This window comes from Eptatretus burgeri, chromosome 4, assembly GCF_056783735.1.
Source record: "Eptatretus burgeri isolate ZD-2024b chromosome 4, Ebu_testis_v1, whole genome shotgun sequence".
NCBI classification, from domain to species: Eukaryota; Metazoa; Chordata; class Myxini; order Myxiniformes; family Myxinidae; genus Eptatretus; species Eptatretus burgeri.
This window is the reverse complement of record NC_140964.1, coordinates 27,587,443-27,607,442: the sequence shown is the minus strand read 5'-3', so window position 1 is coordinate 27,607,442 and position 20,000 is coordinate 27,587,443. Positions and strand designations below refer to the sequence as shown.

The window sequence follows — 20,000 nt, the reverse complement described above, 5'->3', positions numbered from 1 at the left end:
TGTTTGTCCCATTCTCCCTCTATTTTTTTAAGTATGTTGGACGACTCGGGGCTGTACAGAAAAATTGTGTCATCAATACCAATCATCTCATGCTGCCGACTTACTGATCACCATCGTATGTTAATTATATAAACACTTCTATAACACGACTCTTTCTCAAATATTTGACCCAAAAAGTCAAATACAAACTCGAATGATTGCATTTGAACATTTGCTCAACCAAATAGCGGTAAAAGGTGGTGTTTTCATGGCCGTGTTCCTTTTCATTTATTGTGCGTGTGTAATTGTGCGTTATTATATGATTCCATGATGTGTCCTGTTCAAAAGTGTGTCAGTCATTTTAAAATCTGCTCGACGGAAAATGCCTCTCGTAGAAAATGGGCCATCGGTAAAGCCAAAATTGCACTGAAATCTGTCTCTGTCTCTCACTCTCCTTGTCCCCCCCCCCCCTTCCCTTCTGTCCTCTCTCTCTCTCTCTCTCCCTCTCTCTCTCTCTCTCTCTCTCTCTCTCCCTCTCTCTCTCTCTCTCTCTCTCTCTCTCTCTCCCTCTCTCCCTCTCTCCCTCTCTCCCTCTCTGTCCCTCCTTGCCTTTCTTTTTGTGTCTCTCTCCCCACCTCTTGCTCTACGTGTGTGTGTCTTACACACCGGCACCTCTCTCCTCTCTCCCCCTCTCTCTCCTTGTCTCTCCACCTCTCTCCCTTGTCTCCTACTCTCTCTCCCCTTGTCTCCCCCAGCCCCACATCCTCTCTCTGTCCTTGTCTTTCTTCCTGTTTGTCTCTCTCCTTTCTCTTCTTCCTCTCTATCTCTATCTCTCACCTCCCTCTCACCTTCCTCTCTATCCCTCTATCTGTCCTTGTCTCTCTTCTTGTCTGCCTCTCTTCACCTCTCTCTCTCCCCACTCCTCTCTCACCTCCCCCTTTCTCTTCCCCTCTCTTCCTCTCTTTTTCTTTCCCCCTCCCCCTCTCCCCATTTGATTCTCCCATCTATCTCTGTCTCTCTCTCTCTCTCTCTCTCTCTCTCTCTCTCTCTCTCTCTCTCTCTCTCTCTCTCTCTCTCTCTCTCTCTCTCTCTCTCTCTCTCTCTCTCTCTCTCTCTCTCTCTCTCTCTCTCTCTCTCTCTCTCTCTCTCTCTCTCTCTCTCTCTCTCTCTGTCTCTCTCTGTCTCTCTCTGTCTCTCTCTGTCTGTCTCTGTCTCTGTCTCTGTCTCTGTCTCTGTCTCTGTCTCTGTCTCTGTCTCTGTCTCTGTCTCTGTCTCTGTCTCTGTCTCTGTCTCTGTCTCTGTCTCTGTCTCTGTCTCTGTCTCTGTCTCTGTCTCTGTCTCTGTCTCTGTCTCTGTCTCTGTCTCTGTCTCTGTCTCTCTCTGGCTCTCTCTCTCTCTCGCTCTCTCTCTCGCTCGCGACGTTCCCCGCCCCTGGTTTTGATCGATTATTGTAAAAGGCATAAATTTACAAAACCAGTGGGATAGCAGCGCTAAAACGTCCACAGAATGTCGCTGATTACGACAACCCTATATTCGAGCACAGTGCTCGGCTGGGAAAATAGGGAAGGACCATTTGCTATCGATAGCTCCCTGATAAATGCCTCCGCTTTCCCTTCTTTAGTGTAATGACCGCTCGCACTTTATCGATTTTTCCAGAGGGCCGTATACATAATCTGCATTATAATCCGGCCACTAAAATAAGGCGCAGCCGAGCCCACGAAGCATTCCGCCCTGCAGCTGGCGATGCGGCAGGTCGCTCCTCAGTCTGACTTGGCGTGGTCGATGCGCTTGGTGGTTCTTCAGAGGCTTTAACGGGACTCGATCCCAAGCGACAGGGTTGTGTGGCCGCGATGAATTCGGCCTCATAAGCCATGCACCAGGTGCATGGGTGATGCTCCTTATGAGCGAATGGAATGGAAATCTGCGCATGCGGTCATCAGGACGTTGACTTACGACGACTGGACGGGACCTTCGGAACCATCATCGTTGTCGTTGGAACCAGCAAAGCCGTTCGAGAAGGTTTTTATTTAATTTCCTTCACCAGTAAAGCGGGAGCACCGCCTTGTGCTCACGAGACCCCGACCTTTGGAGTTACCCGGTTTGTGAATGTCGACACATCCGACCCAGGTAACATATTTCAATCCTCATGTTCTGCGGAATATGAAAGTGCTTGATGTGCTACGGTGTTAGTAAGTAATGGAAAGAAAAGGAAAAGAAAATCCATCTCGAAAGGACGCAGATCTCTTCTTCTGTAACGTTACGTCATAACTGTGTTTTTCCCTGCCAATACCGACTCAGCCAAACACCACGAAGATCTGATTTGACTACCTAGTGACGACTACAACGGTCAGTGCATTTGTACGTCTGAGAGGGAGAAGCTTTGAGTGTGCAGATGAATCGATCAATGGGTGGGTTATCTGAGTCCAAGAAAATGGCAAGCACCATCTGTCGCTATAATCGTACTGTATTTATTATATTGTTATTGACTTATTGTACAAAGCGCTTCCGATTGCGTGTAATGCGCAACCTGCAGACACAACGACCAGTCGGCCACGGCGACACGATGCGAATTTTTTTTGTCTTTGAAACGTTTTGGGTGGAGTCACCTGCTGCACCCCCTCCTCATAGCAGGGCTATTAGAACCCTCCTACCGGGGCTTCTACCCCCTCCTCTCGCCAATACGGTCCTCTCCCCCTGCTGTGCTTTGCTGGCCACAGCCGGCCTGCCCTCCCATTTTCTCCCTGCGGGTTCCTCTTCGCCGACTCTGGCGATCGATACGTCTCTGATCAGTGCTGGACTGGGGGAAGGGAGGAAAGCAGAGCGAGCGTGGCGGGAGGAGGGAGAGGGTGTTAGAACGTGTCGGAGACCCGAGCTGAACGAGGAAGGGTGAGGGGTTCATGTAAAGGCAAGCCGTTCCCAGTACACCTAAAAGCTGGCAAGCTTGTGCATCACACCAAGAATTTGCCTTGCAAAGCCCTTTATATTCAGCGAGTGCCTGTTGGCGATGAGGGTGGGAAGGGGCGGAGGGTCAGATGGGGTGGCTAAGGGAGCACGCACGGGGTCGAAGGCCCACAGAATACTTTGTTCACACTCCATGGGCAAAGCAAGCCGCGTTGAACGGCCATTCGAGAGTATTATTGAGACCTTATCCTGTCCGAGAGGGGGGGCTCACGCATAATGAATGCAATGGAGTTCTTGTGTAGTTTGTCGGGAGTGAATTAGTAGAGTGTAAAAATGGACGCTGCAGGCCTGTGGGGTGGGGTGGGGGGAGGGAAGCCTTATCATCCAGTCCGTGCTGCAAACCGCGTGATGGAGACTGTAGTGATCAAATTCCATAACCAACGTGCTTGGGTAAGCCCCCACCCCTATCCCCTCACGTCGCTTTACAAGGCATATCTCATAAAAGTGTTGGCATCGCACTCATGTCGGCCCTGTCTCATTAAAGCAACGTGCCGTCGGCCATGCAGCAGTGGGTGCTGTTTTGTAGGTTCGCTGAGAAAAAGACCCCACCGCAGCAGCTGCTGCCGCTTCACAACCGCCCGATCGATCGATTCCTGCACTGCGACGAGCTCCCGCTTCCCTCACTCCCTCAATCTCGTGCATGTAAATGTACATGCAACGCACACAAGCTCGCGAGGTGATTTGACTGCTGTTTCAAACCACGGTCTTGACAGCAGCAATAACAACAACAAGAGTCAACATTTCCACGGTGCCAACAATTCCAGACCGCAATTTTTTTTTGTTGCCGAAGTAGTAATCATGCATGGGTAAAGGGGTTCCCTTTGATGGCCAAAGTCTCAATTAATTATCATTTTCCCGCCTTAAAGCCTGTAAATATTTTCTTTCACAACATGTGTTCGAGTTTTAATTGGCAGGATATATTGAACCCTCTTTTAATTAGGACTGGCTTGCACCCTGCTTATGGCCCAAAGCCATAAACGGGGCAGTCTTTTTGAACCACAAAAGCAAAAGCCTTATGATGCAAAATGCGGGTGTTCAAAATGTTTTCGTAACGAGATACAGTACTCACAATTGTCCAATAAATGCCAAAGTTTATGCATTTCAAAAGTAAATATGATTGGTGGGGAAAAATATTTAAATTAAGAGTTGTGATAATAAAATGTTAGTGTTTCTTGAGCTATTTTTTTGTGAATACGTATCTCGTTCGCAGAACTTTTTGAACGGCCCATGTTAACCTTTTGGCCCTTTTAACAAAATAAGAGATGCCGACTGTTGTGATGCAAAGCCGGAATGATTCTTCGCCCATTTACAGTTTTGAACACGATTACAATTCTTCAAAGAAAATCATGCCGCAATAAAGTGGGGGTTTTTGTCGCCGCCCGAATACACCACCATCGGTCGGGTTTGATCCGCGTTTTGTCATTCCCTAATCTGACTGGCTGGGAGGTTTATTGTCAATCAAAAGCTGCATTGTATTGTTAATCCATTAAGTTTTTTTTTTCTTTTTTTCGAGAAGTAATAACTAGCATGACGGTAAACTGCAACAAAACATGATGCAGAGCGGGTGTGCGTGTATATGTACATGTATGTATGTATGTATATATATATATATATATATATATATATATATATATATATATATATATATATATATATATATATATATATATGTATATATGAGGACTGCAGTAAAATTCAGTTTCATTTTTATTAAACGCAGAAGCGTCCGTCCGTGTGTCACGCTTCGTTCTACGAATCAATGAATCATAAAAATGGTACTGTGGAAAACTAATAATTCATTTACTTGTTTTGAAAGCCAATAATCGATTTATTTGGAACAAAAATTTGTCATTTAATTGAAAAGAAGCTTGTTTTTAAAATCCCATCTAATGTCCATTGAAAACGAAGAAGAAGAAGAAGTGGGACCTTGAGCTTTAATGTATTTCCTGCTGTCATAGAATAATAAAAGTGGTACTGTGGAAAGATAATAATCCATTTACTTGAAACAAAATTTGTGTCTGTTTAATCACAAAGAGGCGGGTTTTAAAAACCCATGTTTTGGCGCATGAACAGGAAGAAACAGGACCCCCGAGCTTTAATATAGCATTTCCAGCTGTCATAGAATAATAATAATTATGGTACCATTGGAAAGCTAATAATCTATTTATTTGTCACAAAAATATGTGTATTTTATTTTAAAGAAGCTTGTTTTAAAAGCACGTCTTTCATCATGGAAGAAGAAGAAGCAGGACCTTGACCTTTAATGCAGCAAGCGTTTCTTGCTTTCGTAGAATAATAAAAATGGTTCTATGAAAAGATAATAATCAGTGTACTTCATTGGAAAGTGAATAACCTATTTACTTCGAACAAAAATTTGTGTCCATTTGATCATTAGGATGTTTGCTTTAAAAAAAAGCCCTCTGTTTCTGGGAATATAAACATGTATATCTTCTTCTTCGTTCAGCTGCTCCCGTTGGGGGTCGCGGATCAACCGTCTCCATTTCGCTCTATCCTCCACATCTTCCATTGACACTCCAACCGCCCGCATGTCCGCCCTCACCGCATCCATGAACCTCTTCTTTGGCCTTCCTCTTCTCCTCCTGCCTGGCGGCTCCATCATCAGCATCCTTCTCCCGATATACTCCGCTTCCCTCCTGTGCACATGTCCAAACCATCTCAATCTCGCCTCTCTCACTTTGTCTCCAAACCGTCCAACCTGCGCTGTCCCTCTAATATAATCATTCCTTATCCTATCCATCCTCGTCACTCCCAACGAGAATCGCAGCATCTTTAACTCTGCCACCTCCAGCTCCGCTTCCTGTCTTTTTGTCAGCGCCACCACCTCCAAACCATACAACATAGCTGGTCTCACTACCGTCTTATATACTTTCCCCTTCACTCTTGCAGCCACCTTTCTGTTACAAATCACTCCTGCAACTCTTATCCATCCTGCCTGCACTCTCTTTTTCACTTCCCCACCACACTCTGTTACTTTGGACAGTTGATCCCAAGTATTTAAACCCATCCACCTTCCCCACCTCAACTCCTTGCAACCGCACTATACCACCACCCTCCCTCTCATTTACGCACATGTACTCCGTCTTACTCCTACTGACTAACATTTCTCTTTTCTCCAGTGTGTACCTTCATCTCTCGAGGCTCACCTCAGCCTGCTCCCTACTCTCCCTACAGATCATGATGTCATCCGTGAACATCATAGTCCATGGAGACTCCAGTCTGATCTCGTCCGTCAACCTGTCCATCACCATTGCAAACCTGTCCATCACCATATGTATATGTATACACACACACACACACACACACACACACACACACACACACACACACACACACTAAAATATAAGACCAGTCGCTTTGCTGACGGAAGTTCCAATCTTTGCTGTGATGGCTCATCAATAGGGCAAGAAGAAAAAGGATTCCTAGAAGTGTGGTGATAACCAGCAATGCAAGTTGGCATTTTCAGTTTCGCCACGTGTACCCATGTACTGTCCCCATAAAAAAAAATTAACTTTTTTTTTTTTCGTCAAACCTTCCCTGGATTTATCTGAATCCACCGTAGTTCGATTTATTGAAATCCGTAAATCCGTTCTCAAGTTACAACACAACAAACAAACAGACAGACATGGCTCCCTTTGTCTTATATTTTGTATATATATATATATATATATATATATATATATATATATATATATATATATATATATATATATATATATATATATATGATAAGCATCATAATAATAATATTATGAGTTCCCTTATTACATGGAACTTCGATGCAGGAGGCCAGTTGGCCCATCAATGCCTGCCGCTCCTATTACCAACATATGGTTGTTTCTCCATGCTATATTCTTTGTAAATGATAAGCGTCGAACAATGAAGCAGCAAGTTCCATTTTTATAGTCTGTGGTGGGGCATTTTGCCACCAATTGAAGAAAAAGAATCGGGAATGTGAGCTTAATGCAACAGTTCCAATGGCAACATTTATTATTCTATGACAGCAGGAACTCTTTCGAAGGACACAGAAGGGGCACACAAACAACAATCACAGCCACCATGACAGCAGCAACAACAGTTTTGTGTTATAAAAGATCCTTTTTCTTCACGTTTCAGTTCAATCTTTCATCCGAATTGAGATTCACAGATAGACATGCAATGTGTTTGCGAAGTACAACGTGGTGCCTTGTGATTAAACCCATCATCAAAGAGAAGAAGATGGCATGCCTGGTTTGTAAGAAAAGAGCGTTTCCTTCATATTCTTGACTCAATGTATAGACACAGACTTGCTGTAAGTCACCTTTCCTATGAGCTGTCAGAACAACAATGAGAATGAGAACAACATTTGTATTATCGAAGTAACCACCTGGTGTGCATTGCCCTCAAAGTGATGCAGTTTGTGCCGAAGGAACTCGCTTCACCCAGCATCTCTGCAGTTACTGAAACAGCCCTTCAGTGTTTGTTTCTCAAGTCATCAATGCATGTGTTGTTCTGGCCATCCTTCATTGTTTTACTGCGAATAAAAAGGACAAAGATATTTGTTGACACACCAGTGGAAATTGAGATCTGTAATCAAAATATTTGCTAAAAACTTGCAAATTGACATGGCTTCCTGCAAACGTCCTGTTCGCTCGTTAAATGCATTTCTGAGTGACTGTTCAACTTTCGACCTCAGCCTTTGCAGGATGACTTTATTGCAGGACACTTGTATGAGGACCACAGTGATCATCGGTCTGACCTTGTTTGGGACACTTTAGTAGCGCGCTAGACTTCATACCAGTCAAAAGATGTCGCCTTTAATAAACCGGTTGAAATCACCCAAATGATTCGACAATACAAGGCAAGCTATTCTCTGTGAACATTCTTCACAAATTCTTGAATTTCTTACGGATTTTTTTTTTTTTTAAAAGATGTTGATGAGCTGCTCAATGCTCACTCAAATGTTAATGTTTATGACCGACGGAGCTTTGCACGCATCGCATAAAGGTCCACCACCTCTCATGTGGGGAGACCCGCCGATAATTACATTACTTCTTGTCGATTTACTTGGAACTCCATTGTTTTGTATACAGATGATGTCACATCTTTCTGGAATGGAAGGTGGTGTTAGCCATCATGTTTTGTTTGGCTCCTCCCATGGTACAGGAACATACTGTACATATATATATATATATATATATATATATATATATATATATATATATATATATATATATATATATATATATATATATATATACCTTGAGTTGAAGCAAGTATTCTACACATCTTAAATTCTTTCTTGAGAACAAAAAAACCCACCTCCAATTCTACATATTACAAGCAATTGTTCAAGATCTCTCCGACTCTCTGGAAAATCCTCTTTATCTCTTTGCTGATGACTCCACCCTCTGCCGTACCATCTGTCATCCCTCAGACCGGCAAGCAGCAGCTTCTTTGCTCTCTGCAGATGTGGATAAAATCATTAACTGGTCCAACACATGGAACATGTCTTTCAATCCTGATAAATCTCACACTCTCACTGTCTCTCTGAAAGGACCGTTTGGAACCCCCCCCCCCATCTACTTTCTCAGCGATCCTCTGGAAAAAGTCCTTTCATTCAATATTTTTGGTCTCACAATCTGCCATGACCTTTCCTGGGAAAGCCACATTTCCAACCTCGCCTCCAAAGCCAGTCGCCGACTGGGAATCCTCCGTCGTGCAAAGTCCTCCCTCGGCCCACCTGAGCTCCTGACCACATACAAAGCTTTCGTCCATAGCCTGATGGAGTACTGCTCTCCCCTCTGGGCTGGTGCTCCTGCCTCCCACCTTTCTCGGCTTCACGCAGTGGAAACCAAGGCATTTCGGATCATTGGTATCTCCCATGATGAGGCTGAGTCTTTGGCCTCTCACTCTCTCACCGCAGGCAGGTCGGTGGTCTTTGTCTTCTACCGTCTCCTCTCCGGCCTCGCCCCCCTGCTCTGTCTGCGATTTGTCCCCACCACATTTCCGCAGGGTGCTCAAGCTCCGCCAACAACCCCCTTCTGGTAAAACTACCAAAATCATGAATCACTGCTCACCTTCATGCTTTCATTCATCTTTTTTCCTGCCTTTGGAATAAACTCCCTCACTCTGTTCAATCCCATTCATCCCTGCAGGCCTTCAAAGCAGCTGTTCACCACCACTTCTTATCGTCCCCTATCCAAATCCTCGATCTTTTCTACCCCTGTTAATCCACCCTCAACCCACCTGCTTTCCTTCCTGAAAGTCCCTGTGATGTCCATCTTGTATACTCCATGTTCCCCTCTATCTCCCCTCCACAGATCTCCGAATTTCTCCGTTCCCCACTGTTTTGTCCTTCCCACACCCCTCTTGTCTCATGCCCCCCTTGCTGTGCATTGTGTGGTTGCTCTCATATGAGCCTTGACAAGGTATACAAAAAAAAAATTGACTTCCTGGAAATCATGGAAAAGTCATTCTTCGATATCCAAGAGAGAAAAAAATAATTAAACCCTTTGGATAATTGCTGACGTTTTACAACTTTGAGTCATCGTTCATTTGGTACATTAAGTACAAAAGGTTTGATTTTTCAATGTATTCTTCGTGCACTTGGTGATGCATATTGTGGGATTAAAAAGAAAACAATGTTAATGGAGTTCAGAATGGGAAACGATTGGGGATCCATTGGCTTTGATCAGCAAAGTGCTATCCACAGCTCAGCTCGATTTTGTGGAGGGAAGGGGGGGGGGGGGTTGGCGAGAAAGAGATAAAGAATGAGAGACAGAGACGGAGACTGAGAGAGGGATATAGGGACAGGGAAAGAGACAGACAGACAGACCCAGCTATTAAAGGAGAGAGCGATGGAGATGGAAAGCTGTGTGCAGACAACTTCCAAATTCCTTCTGCTTCAGAAGACACAAAACACTCTGAGCAAACCGACTTGCACTTAAAGAATCAGCACACTCAAAATAATACCAACACCCTTTATACATATAAAACACTCCAACAAACGTGTCTCGCTGGCTATCATTTGAGCACTTCGATTTGGCAGAGGAGAATGTGTGCGTGCGTGAGCCATTGCTTTCCCAGCAGTAGTTAGGGGAGGAATTTGTAATTTGTTCATGGTGCCGGCGATAGCTCGCTTGCTCCTCTTTCGAATGCAGCACACGGCTGCAGGTAGCAGCATTGGCTGAGGGCATGGCTGTGCCACTGATGCAAATGCCTCTATTACCAGGACACTGTTACTCATTTCACCAATCTCAGAAGGATGACAGGCTGAGTCAACTCCACTTGGTGTTAATTCAACAGCAGAAAGGGGCTAAAACTCAGGACCCTAACATCCCAAGCCAGCCAACCCAACCGTAAAGCCAACACCAGGCTGAGCTCGCTTACTCTTTGTGAAGGACACCATGGGATCGTTTAAGTTCAATTAATGCTGGCAGATGGGACGTCCGTTTTACGTCCATCTGAAGGATGGCGCTCACATGAATGAATGACCCTGCCTGTGAAACACTGGGATGAGTTTATAGCTATGTCGAGATTCTAAAGCAGGCTGGACAGCTTAGAGGCGTGTGTGCGCACCTCAAGACCATCCTGCCACCCTGGGGAAGGAATATATATATATATATATATATATATATATATATATATATATATATATATATATATATATATATATATATATATATATATATATATATATACATACATATATATATATATATATATATACATACATACAAACATATATATTGTTACGAATTTGGAATTCGATTGCACACAACATACAGGTTCCTTTAGTCAGCTATGTCGATAAGTGCTTGTTCCCGAGATAGCTCACCTTTCATTGTTTAAATGTTCAGAAATCTATTAGATGCGCTGCAGATCGATTTAATAGTTGGAGAACGAACAATGGAGACATCCCTCCCCCTCTTCCATGAAGAGGAAGAACCACCCTGCCATCCCGTGACTCATGATGTCAACAACTCCCTCCCACCTGTGGCTGAGCGGGGGATGGAGCACGAGGGCATGAGTCATGAGTCACGCCGGGAGCGGGGGAAGGGTGGGAGAAGGATAAGAGGAGATCTTTTCTTTTGTTCGGGGGCAAAGTAGGAGTAGTAAGCTTTTTTTCTTTGGCAGAGAGTACTCGTTCACAGACCGTCGGGTCCTGCTTGGCTTGCATTAGGGTTGAGGCCTTCGGAAGTTTTTTGCTTCGGCTGGTTCAGTGAGCTTCGGCTGAGGCCTGGCTCGGGAGGAGGCTTTTTGGAGGCTTTTTGCTTTGGTGGTTCAGTGAGCTTCGGCTTCTGCTTGGCTCGGGAGAGCTTTTCCCTTCGAGCTGCTTTGCTTGGAAGAGAGTTGAGCTGGTTGCTTGGCTCGAGCTGCGAGTGGTGGCTTCTTCTTCTTCTTTGTTCTCCATTTTGGTTCCCGGCTTGGTGCAACTCATCGACCTCTTCTTGGAGGTGGTTCTTCGGGGAAGCGACGCATCGACGGGAAGGATCGGGCCTCGTCTCAACAGCACGTGTTGAGAAGCGCGGGAGGATTCATGGGAGCTTGAAGTATCGCAGCTCACGGAGATTGGATCCAGCTCGCTCTCGCTGGAGCCCGTGTCCGAACAACTTGAAGACCACATGAGGTGGAGAGGTTCGAGATAGGTTCTGGGTTTCAGCTCACCTGTCCTCCGAGCTGGAGCTCATTATTAAAGGCCTCTGCCACCATTTCTTGGGTGTGTTTGTGTGCGTACATGTGTCCGTGGGCCTGTGTAATAAGTAGGAACTGCTGTTAAGTGCAAGTGACTGTACATAATAAGTAGACGGTTGTAGTTCTTTTGTCGTGCTTTTGTTGCTTGTATAATTGCATACGTGTTTTGCCTTATTTAATTGCATACGTGTTTCATTATAATTAATGTCCTTGTGTGAATGTAAACCTGTTCGTTGCGTCCATTTCCTCATTGAACTGCCCCATCTTGCACTCGGAATATAGTTGGTTTTTAAATAGCTGGTAAAGTGATCGGGTCCAACGGGACTGCACGATAACACCCCGCCCGGTTATCCCAAAAGGAAGCGAGCTGCTTAAGCGGCTCGTTTCCAAGCGGTCCCGTTGAGGTACAATCTCTCGGTAACCTACCCACGCGAATAATTAGGGAAATCGAAGATTTGACGATCGGACCCTGTAGCGCGCGGGTAGAGTGCGTACAAGGTTGTGGTGTGGTTAAAAACACACCCGTGGCTGGTTTCCGGCGTTGATCCGGAAAGCCGCGACTGGATTGTCCGTTCGGTGGGCGAAGCGACCGCTATTGGTTAGACGCAGTCATTCGCACGCCGGCGGGCGGGAATCCTACAACACTGGTGTCGAGGAGCGAGAAAACAAACTCTCCCGCCTCCAACAAAATTAACGGAACCGGATCAAGGGTGTGCGAGGCGACCCTCTGGTTCCATTAAAAAAACGAGCTTTTAAATTATTTCCGTTAAGCAAGATGGCAGTTCAAGGCGAACGGGAGCAGGGGGTAATGAATTTAGAAATGTTAGAAATCATGGCTCAGGGCGAAATGACCCCCACAAACAAATGCAGAGTCCGCAATGGGCGCAGCGGTGGGGGCCGCGGTGTATGAAACCCCCCCTCCCCTCCTCCGTCAAAATCCCTCCTCGGTCCCCGGCGGATCCGCGCCCGATAATGGCGAAGCGACTTCCACCGAGCCACCTGATATGGGCCAGCTATTAGAAATATTGCTGGCAAAAATGGATGGAAACGCACTCGAGATGAAAAACGAAATGAAAGAAATGCGGGAGGAAATGCGGCGCGTGGAGCGATGCCTGCAGGCGGGCATAATGGCGGCGCCATGTGCTGGAGCGAGCGAGCTGAGGGGGAGTGTGGACTGTGTCGGCGTCGTGGTGGAGGACAAAGTAATACGGGGGATGTGCAAGACGAGACTTGTGCAGGTGACAGAGAAAGTGACAGTGACACAGAGGGAAAAATTAAATGGGGTGACAGAGACGTGTACGGCAAGACACGTAGAGACGACGGAAATAATAAAAGGAATAACAGAGACATGGGAGGTAGAAACGGTAGAGGAGAGACTACACGATAAACACGAAAGTAAAAACGAACACACACACACACACACACACACACACACACACACACACACACACACACACACACACACACACACACACACACACACACACACACACGGAGCGAGGGACCATGAGGGGTAGCTCGGGGAATGTGTTGGGACCCGATGCAAGCAGCCAGATAGCCTCCTCCAGGAACGAGGGGAGGGAATATTCCCCCTTGAAGCGGATCTCGACCAGGTGGGTCCGGTCGAGCTTTACGAGGTGGAGCGGATGAGTGAGGCGAACAGGTGCACGCGGAGCTTGGGGATTATGGACACCCCGGGACCCCTTGAGGTGGTGCTAATTCCCAGCGTGGTTGTTCCGGTGTGTGTGGTGTCGAAATGTGTGTTTGCGAGTGTGCCGAAATGCGTGCTTTCCAGCATGCATGGTGTGGATGAAGTACCGTGTGTGGATGAAATACCGCGTATGACAGGAACTGCGTGTGTGAGTAGTATGGTGTATGTGAGTGAGAGAGACCGCGTGTGTGAGGTGGCGGTATGAGAGGGAGATGGTGGTTAGCATGCGGGAGACCGCAACCGCATGTCCTAGTGTAATGGTGAGGTGTGTGAGCGTCGTGGAACGCAGGAGTGTGCGCGTTGAATGGCGACGATGACTGCGACAGATGAGGAACAAAAGCCGGGTAGCGGTCGTAGCTGTTTTGAGGACCGTGCCGGATTGGCACAGCAGCGACCGCGGGGTACGTGCCGTGCAATGCACAAGGCCACCACGTACGCGCCTGCGGGAGTGAAGCCCGGTCCGTAAACGCACGCGGTGGATTAGCCGATCCCGCGGACGGACAGAAGGTAGGCTGGATAATGGATTTGGACCGGATGGGTTCTCCAGGTGAGCATGTGTGTGAAGCTCCGACGAGCAGAGCACATGTGTTCGCATGGGGAACCCCTCGAAACGCGAGACTTGTTTTTGATGCGCAGGGTGACGTCGTGGCTGCAGGGTTGGAATCCGGCAGAAGGGAAATCCCTGACGGATGGTACCGTCTGAGGAGGGACGAGATGCGCGAGCAGTTGCCATGACGTCACTGGGAAAGGAGCGCAGGTTGCAAATTGCCGCGCTGGTGCACGCATGAAAAAAAAAAGCAAGCCTCGCTTCGGGTGAACAGGATTCCCTGGGCAAGGGGTGGAAGACCCCCCTGTCAGGGGGCACAGGAAGTACGAGTTAGGAGGATGGGTTAGCGATAGTTAGGCCGGCTTCATGGGGACATGGGTTGTTCCTAATGGAGCCCGTGGAATGGATTAGTTAGAGGGATTTTAGTTTAGATTTAGGAAATGGGAATTTTTTGGATTTTCGGAGACATGGACAGACTGGAAATGTGTAGTGGGGACGTAGCTTAGCTACGTAGAGTAAATGGAACGTGCATGAGAATAAGGAATGACGAGGGAGCACGAGTTAGTCAGGGGATTTAGTTCGAAGAATGGTAGTATTGAGTGTTGGAGTGAATTGTGAAATGGAAAGCGTGTGAGGAATGAGTGTGGGACAGTGGGCCCAAGTGTTTGAGTGGAGCGAATGTGGTATGCATGATGCGAATGACTGGTTGGGGGGAGGAGTGATTCCCACCCAAGTGACCTGGAGTCAGTTTAATGTTAGCTTGTGGGTTATTCAAATTTACTCACAGGAGGTCGTTTTGTTGGTGTCGAGAGAAGGCACGAAACCCGTTTGGAGGGGTGCAAGAGTTCATGGACCGGCTGGGAGCGTGGCTGTGGAAAGTTGAGTATTTGTTTCGTGGGTACCCCGGGCACCGGAAAGTCGGCCAGAGTAGGCCAAGGGCCCAAGAGGGGCCGGGATAGTGTAGTGGGCACGGGCGACCTGTCGGAAATTGGACCCGTCGGAAACGGGACCAGTAGCGCCAGAATGCCACGGGGGGCAGTGTAGTGGGCACGGGCGACCCTCGGAAAGGGACCCGGGGCATCAACACGCCACGTGGGCATCGGAGGGAGGCAATGCCAGAGAGGGCAACCCCCGTGTTGTAAGGGGCAGCAAGGCTCGGAGGCAGCCTGCAGGCCTGGGGGTGCCATGGTTAGAGTTCGGCAGAGGGGGAGTTCCTGCCAGTTGAACCACGCTGCCCAGCCAGGAAATTGTACGAGGGCACGTATGAAAATTTGAGGGCAAGGCCCAAATTTAAAATGCACACCAACACAGTCGACGGGAATCATGGTTTTTAGAACCGATAGTTTTAAAATGTGAGGTGTTTTTGGAAAGCCCCGGGGTAGTTTCAGGTTAATGCATGTTAGGGTAGATACGAGATGTACCCCTTCGCACCATCCATCCCTTCGCTCGTTGTAGGCCGCTGGACTCACCTTGGTAGATCGCTGAACTCTGAGGAGGCCATTCTGAGGCTTTGTTGGGCCTCGAGACAGAACGCTAGTCTCTCCCTATTCCCCTCCAGAGAGGGAACGTAGGGGTTGAGAGTATGCTTGGTGGACATGATAGGCAAGCCGGACAATGACGATAAAGGGGGTGAGGGAGACAATTATAAAAATAATAAAAATAAAGAGGGCCAAAATTTTGTTGTGTTTTGTGGCAAATTAAGGGATTGGGTATGGACAGAGACAGGCAAAGGCGATAGGTTGGGAGGGAGACAGTAGGGGAGGTCCGAGCCCACCTTCAGAGCGGCCGGCACCACCGCACTCCCTCCAGACCTGATGGAACCACACCAGATGCCGGCCAGCTTCACCTGCCGGCCTGTTGTGCTGCAGCCGCCTGTTCTGCATGGACTTGCCTTGCCAAGCCTAGTTTGCCTGCCTCTGCCATGACCCCATGCCTGCGAGCCCTTGTTTGCGTTTGCCCCTGTGTCCATCCATCACCATGTGTACCAGGACCATCCAGTTTTGCAAGGACTGCCCTGCAGGCAGCCCGTGCATCCATCATGCTCATTTGGGTTTTGCGACCATCTCCATCCATTGCCCTGCATCAATGAAATTTGAAATGACTTTCCCCTTTCACAGATCACAGGTCCTGGGCCATGGTAATGTAATGGATAAGTTGAGTGGAAATTGTAAATACGTGGAACCCCACCTGCATGTTTGTTTTATCACCGGCAATTTTAGTTAAGTTGTCCGAATGAGTCTGTGAGAGTTTGTTTAGTTAGTTACGCAGCGCATATTTATTTTTATGGTTATTTATTTTTGGGACACATATAAGGAAATGTCGCACTCAGGGATCCGAAGGTAGAACGTACGAGGGGAAAACTTACACATGCTGGTCACACGAAAATTTGATGACTCGGGACGAGTCTGTAAAAAGGGGAGGCGGTAGTGTTACGAATTTGGGAATTTGATTGCACATAACATACAGGTTCCTTTCGTCAGCTATGTCAATAAGTGCTTGTTCCCTCGATAGCTCATCTTCCATTGTATAAATGTTCAGAAATCGATTAGATGCGCTGCGGATCGATTTCATAGTTCGGGAATGAACAATGGAGACATCAATCCCCCTCTTCTGCGAAGAGCAAGAAGAACCCTGCCGTCCCGTGACTCATGATGTCAACAACTCCCTCCCACCCGTGGCTGAGCGGGGGATGGAGCACGAGGGCATGAGTCATGAGTCACGCCGGGAGCGGGGGGAGGGCGGAAGAGGATAAGGAAGAGATCTTTTCTTTTGTTCGTTTTTTGGGGCAGAGTTGGAGAAGGGAGTTGAGGGGAGTCGTTCAGCCGTTGGGTCCTGCTTGGCTTGCGTTAGGGTTGAGGCCTTCGGAAGCTTTTTGCTTCGGCTGGCTCGGTGAGCTTCGGCTGAGGCCTGGCTCGGGAGGAGGCTTTTTGGTGGCTTTTTGCTTTGATGGTTCCGTGAGCTTCGGCTTCTGCTTGGCTCGGGAGAGCTTTTTGTTTCAAGCTGCCCGGTTTGGAAGGAAGTTAAGCCGGTTGCTCGGCTCGAGCTGCGAGTGGTGGCTTCTTCTTCTCGGTTCGTGGAGCTCTTTGTTCTCCATTTTGGTTCCCGGCTTGGTGCGACTCATCGACCTCTTTGTGGAGGTGGTATCTCAGGGATGCGACGCATCGACGGGAAGGATCGGCGCCTCGTCTCACCAGCATGTGTTGAGAAGCGCGGGAGAATTCATGGGAGCTCGGGAAGGATCGCGGCTCGGCGATTGGATCCAGCTCGCTCTCGCTGGAGCCTGGGTCCGAACAACTTGAAGACCACACGAGTGGAGAGGTTCGAGATAGGTTCTGGGTTTCAGCTCACCTGTCCTCCGAGCTGGAGCTCGTTATTAAAGGCCTCTGCCACCATTTCTTGTGTGTGTGTGTGTGTGTGTGTGTGTGTGTGTGTGTGTGTGTGTGTGTGTGTGTGTGTGTGTGTGTGTGTGTGTGTGTGTGTGTGCGTGCGCGCGCGCGCGTACGTGTACGTGTGTCCGTGGGCCCCTCTAATAAGTAGGAACTGCTGTTAAATGCAAGTGACTGTACATAATAAGTCGACGGTTGTAGTTCATTTGTCGTGCTTTTGTTGCTTGTATAATTGCAGACGTGTTTTGCCTTGTTTAATTGCATACGTGCTTTATTATAATAAATGTCCTTGTGTGAATGTAAACCTGTTCGTTGCGTCCATTCCCTCTGAACTGTCCCATCTTGCACACGGAATATAGTTGGTTTTTAAATAGCCGGTGAAGTGATCGGGTCCAACGGGACTGCGCGATAATACCCCACTCGGTTATCCCAAAAGGAAGCGAGCTGCTTTATCGGCTCGTTTCCAAGCGGTCCCGTTGAGGTACAATCTCTCGGTAACCTTCCCGCGCGAATAATTAGGTAAATCGAAGATTTGGCGATCGGACCCTGGAGCGGGTAGAATGCGGACAAGGTTGTGGTGGGATTAAAAACCCACCCGTGACTGGTTTCCGGCGTTGTTCCAGAAAGTCGCGACTGGATTGTCCGTTCGGTGGGAGAAGCGACCGCTAATGGTGAGACGCGGTCGTTCGCATGCCGACAGGCGGGAATCCCATAACAATATATATATATATATATATATATATATATATATATATATATATATATATATATATATAATGACCCGTGAACCCTTTGGGTTCCCAATGTGACAGTGGTTGATAAAAAAAAACATTTGGAAAGAAAAAAAAAGGGATAGCTCCAGCAAACTATACTGCTGAGGTTGTTTGCATTAATCAAATACTCCTGAACAGTACTTGACTGAATCGGGAATTGATTTTTTTTATCCCCCCCCACCCCCGGAGGGAGGGAGCGGGATATTGTTATCGTCCGGTTTGTTTGTCTGTCTGTTTGTTTGTTTGTCTATCTGTCTGTTCGCAACTATACGGCAAAACGGCTTTAGCAGTCAGGTTCGATCTGTGACTTGCTACAGGTACCATGTAAACCTGTACTAACCTGTTCCATGGTCGGGTTGTCGGCGACTAAACCGTCTCCCCCACCAGGTTTTCTGGTGAAGAGGGTGTTTGGATATGGACACCCAGCAGGATTAAAAACAAAACCTGTCAAAGGGTGGAGGAGCTCCTTGTGAGCCAACGGCCATCCATATCTAGTGCTCAACTGTGTCTGCGGACGTCCTCCTGCAGTTGGGTTACTTCTTATTAGGAGGTTGGTGGCAGGATTTGCACTCCGGCCATCGTAAAACCCTTCATTCCGCAAAACGCAAAAACGCAAAAAAATCTGAAAACCCACTCCGTGGGAGTACCTCCTGTGCAGCTTCCCTTCGCAGGGCAGCTCACCGGATGACGGGATTGGGGCAAAGCCTTCGGGACCCCCAATCTTTGATGATAGGAGGGAAACCACGTGGTAACATCCCTGGGTCAGATTGCGGGAGAGTGTGTCGGAGTGGTGCTGAGGTGTCGTCCACCAGACGGCGGTCTCCTTGGGTTAACCTGAGGTGGTCCCTTCGGGTGGGTGCCTGGAATGTCCTATCCCTAAGAGAGGATGATCACCTGTCTCTGTTATCATCTGAGCTCAAGCGTTTGGACATCGGGATTGCAGCTCTCTCTGAGGTTCGGAGACCGGATTGCGGAGAGATAATGGTGGGTGGTTACACCTATTGTTGGTCTGGTCGCTCTGATGGTTACCATACCCAAGGAGTTGCTGTAGCTGTGTCCAATAAGCTGACCCCAATGATAATTGAGGTAACACCGGTCAATGAGCGTATTATGAGATTAAGGATTCGTCACTCCTTAGGTGTCATTTCCCTGGTCTCTGTTTATACTCCAACTGAGGCGAGTGATCTCACCGTGAAGGATGCATTCTACGCCACACTCGAGTCTGTGGTTGATCAGTGCCCCAGACGAGACACACTTCTAGTCTTGGGGGATTTCAATGCATCGACTGGAACTGATAGGGATGGTTATGAGGTGTGTCTTGGTCCCAATGGGTCAGGAACTATGAACCAGAATAGCACTAAGTTCCTTGACTTTGCAAGAAGTCATGGACTGAGGGTGGCTGGTTCATGGTTTCAGCGCCCACAAGCTCATCGCTGGACTTGGTATTCCAACGCTGGCGGTGTGGCAAAGGAGATTGACCATGTCCTCATTGACGGTCGTTGGAGGATGATCCAGAACTGCAGGGTCTACCGGAGTGCTCAGTTCCTCAATACTGACCACAGGCTTGTCGTAGCAACTCTAAAGCTGCACCTTAAATCCTGGAGAATGGTACCATCCCAGCCTAGGCTGGATGTTGCCAAGCTCAGGGATGAGAGAGTAGCTGAGGAGTTTGCGAACAGGCTGAGTGGACACTTGGGGGGTCTGGGTGCTTTGGGGGGTCCTGAAGAGTTGTGGAACGCCTTCAAGATCACCGTCCTTGATGTTGCCGGTGGATGCCTTGGAGCTCACCGCAGGGCAAAGAAGAATTTTGTCTCTCAAGGGACACTGGATACCATTGACCAGAGTCGCAGGGCCAGGCTGAATGGCAGAGCTGAGCTGTTCGGGGAGCTGAGGCGTAAAACTGTACGTGCACTGAGGGTGGACAAGGAGGCCTATGTGCGAGGAATCTG

The 20,000-nt window shown here is 47.8% G+C and overlaps 1 protein-coding gene across 2 annotated transcripts in view; it reads left to right on the top strand.

Moving 5' to 3' along the window:
* Window positions 1–1,714: 1,714 nt before the first annotated feature.
* Window positions 1,715–20,000, top strand: part of LOC147027681 (uncharacterized) — a 76,789-nt gene continuing 58,503 nt past the window's right edge. For both annotated transcript variants that reach the window (XM_085877223.1, XM_085877224.1), the window contains exon 1: window positions 1,715–2,106. The gene's annotated coding sequence lies outside the window, so the exon portion shown is untranslated. The remainder of the gene's footprint in view (window positions 2,107–20,000) is intronic.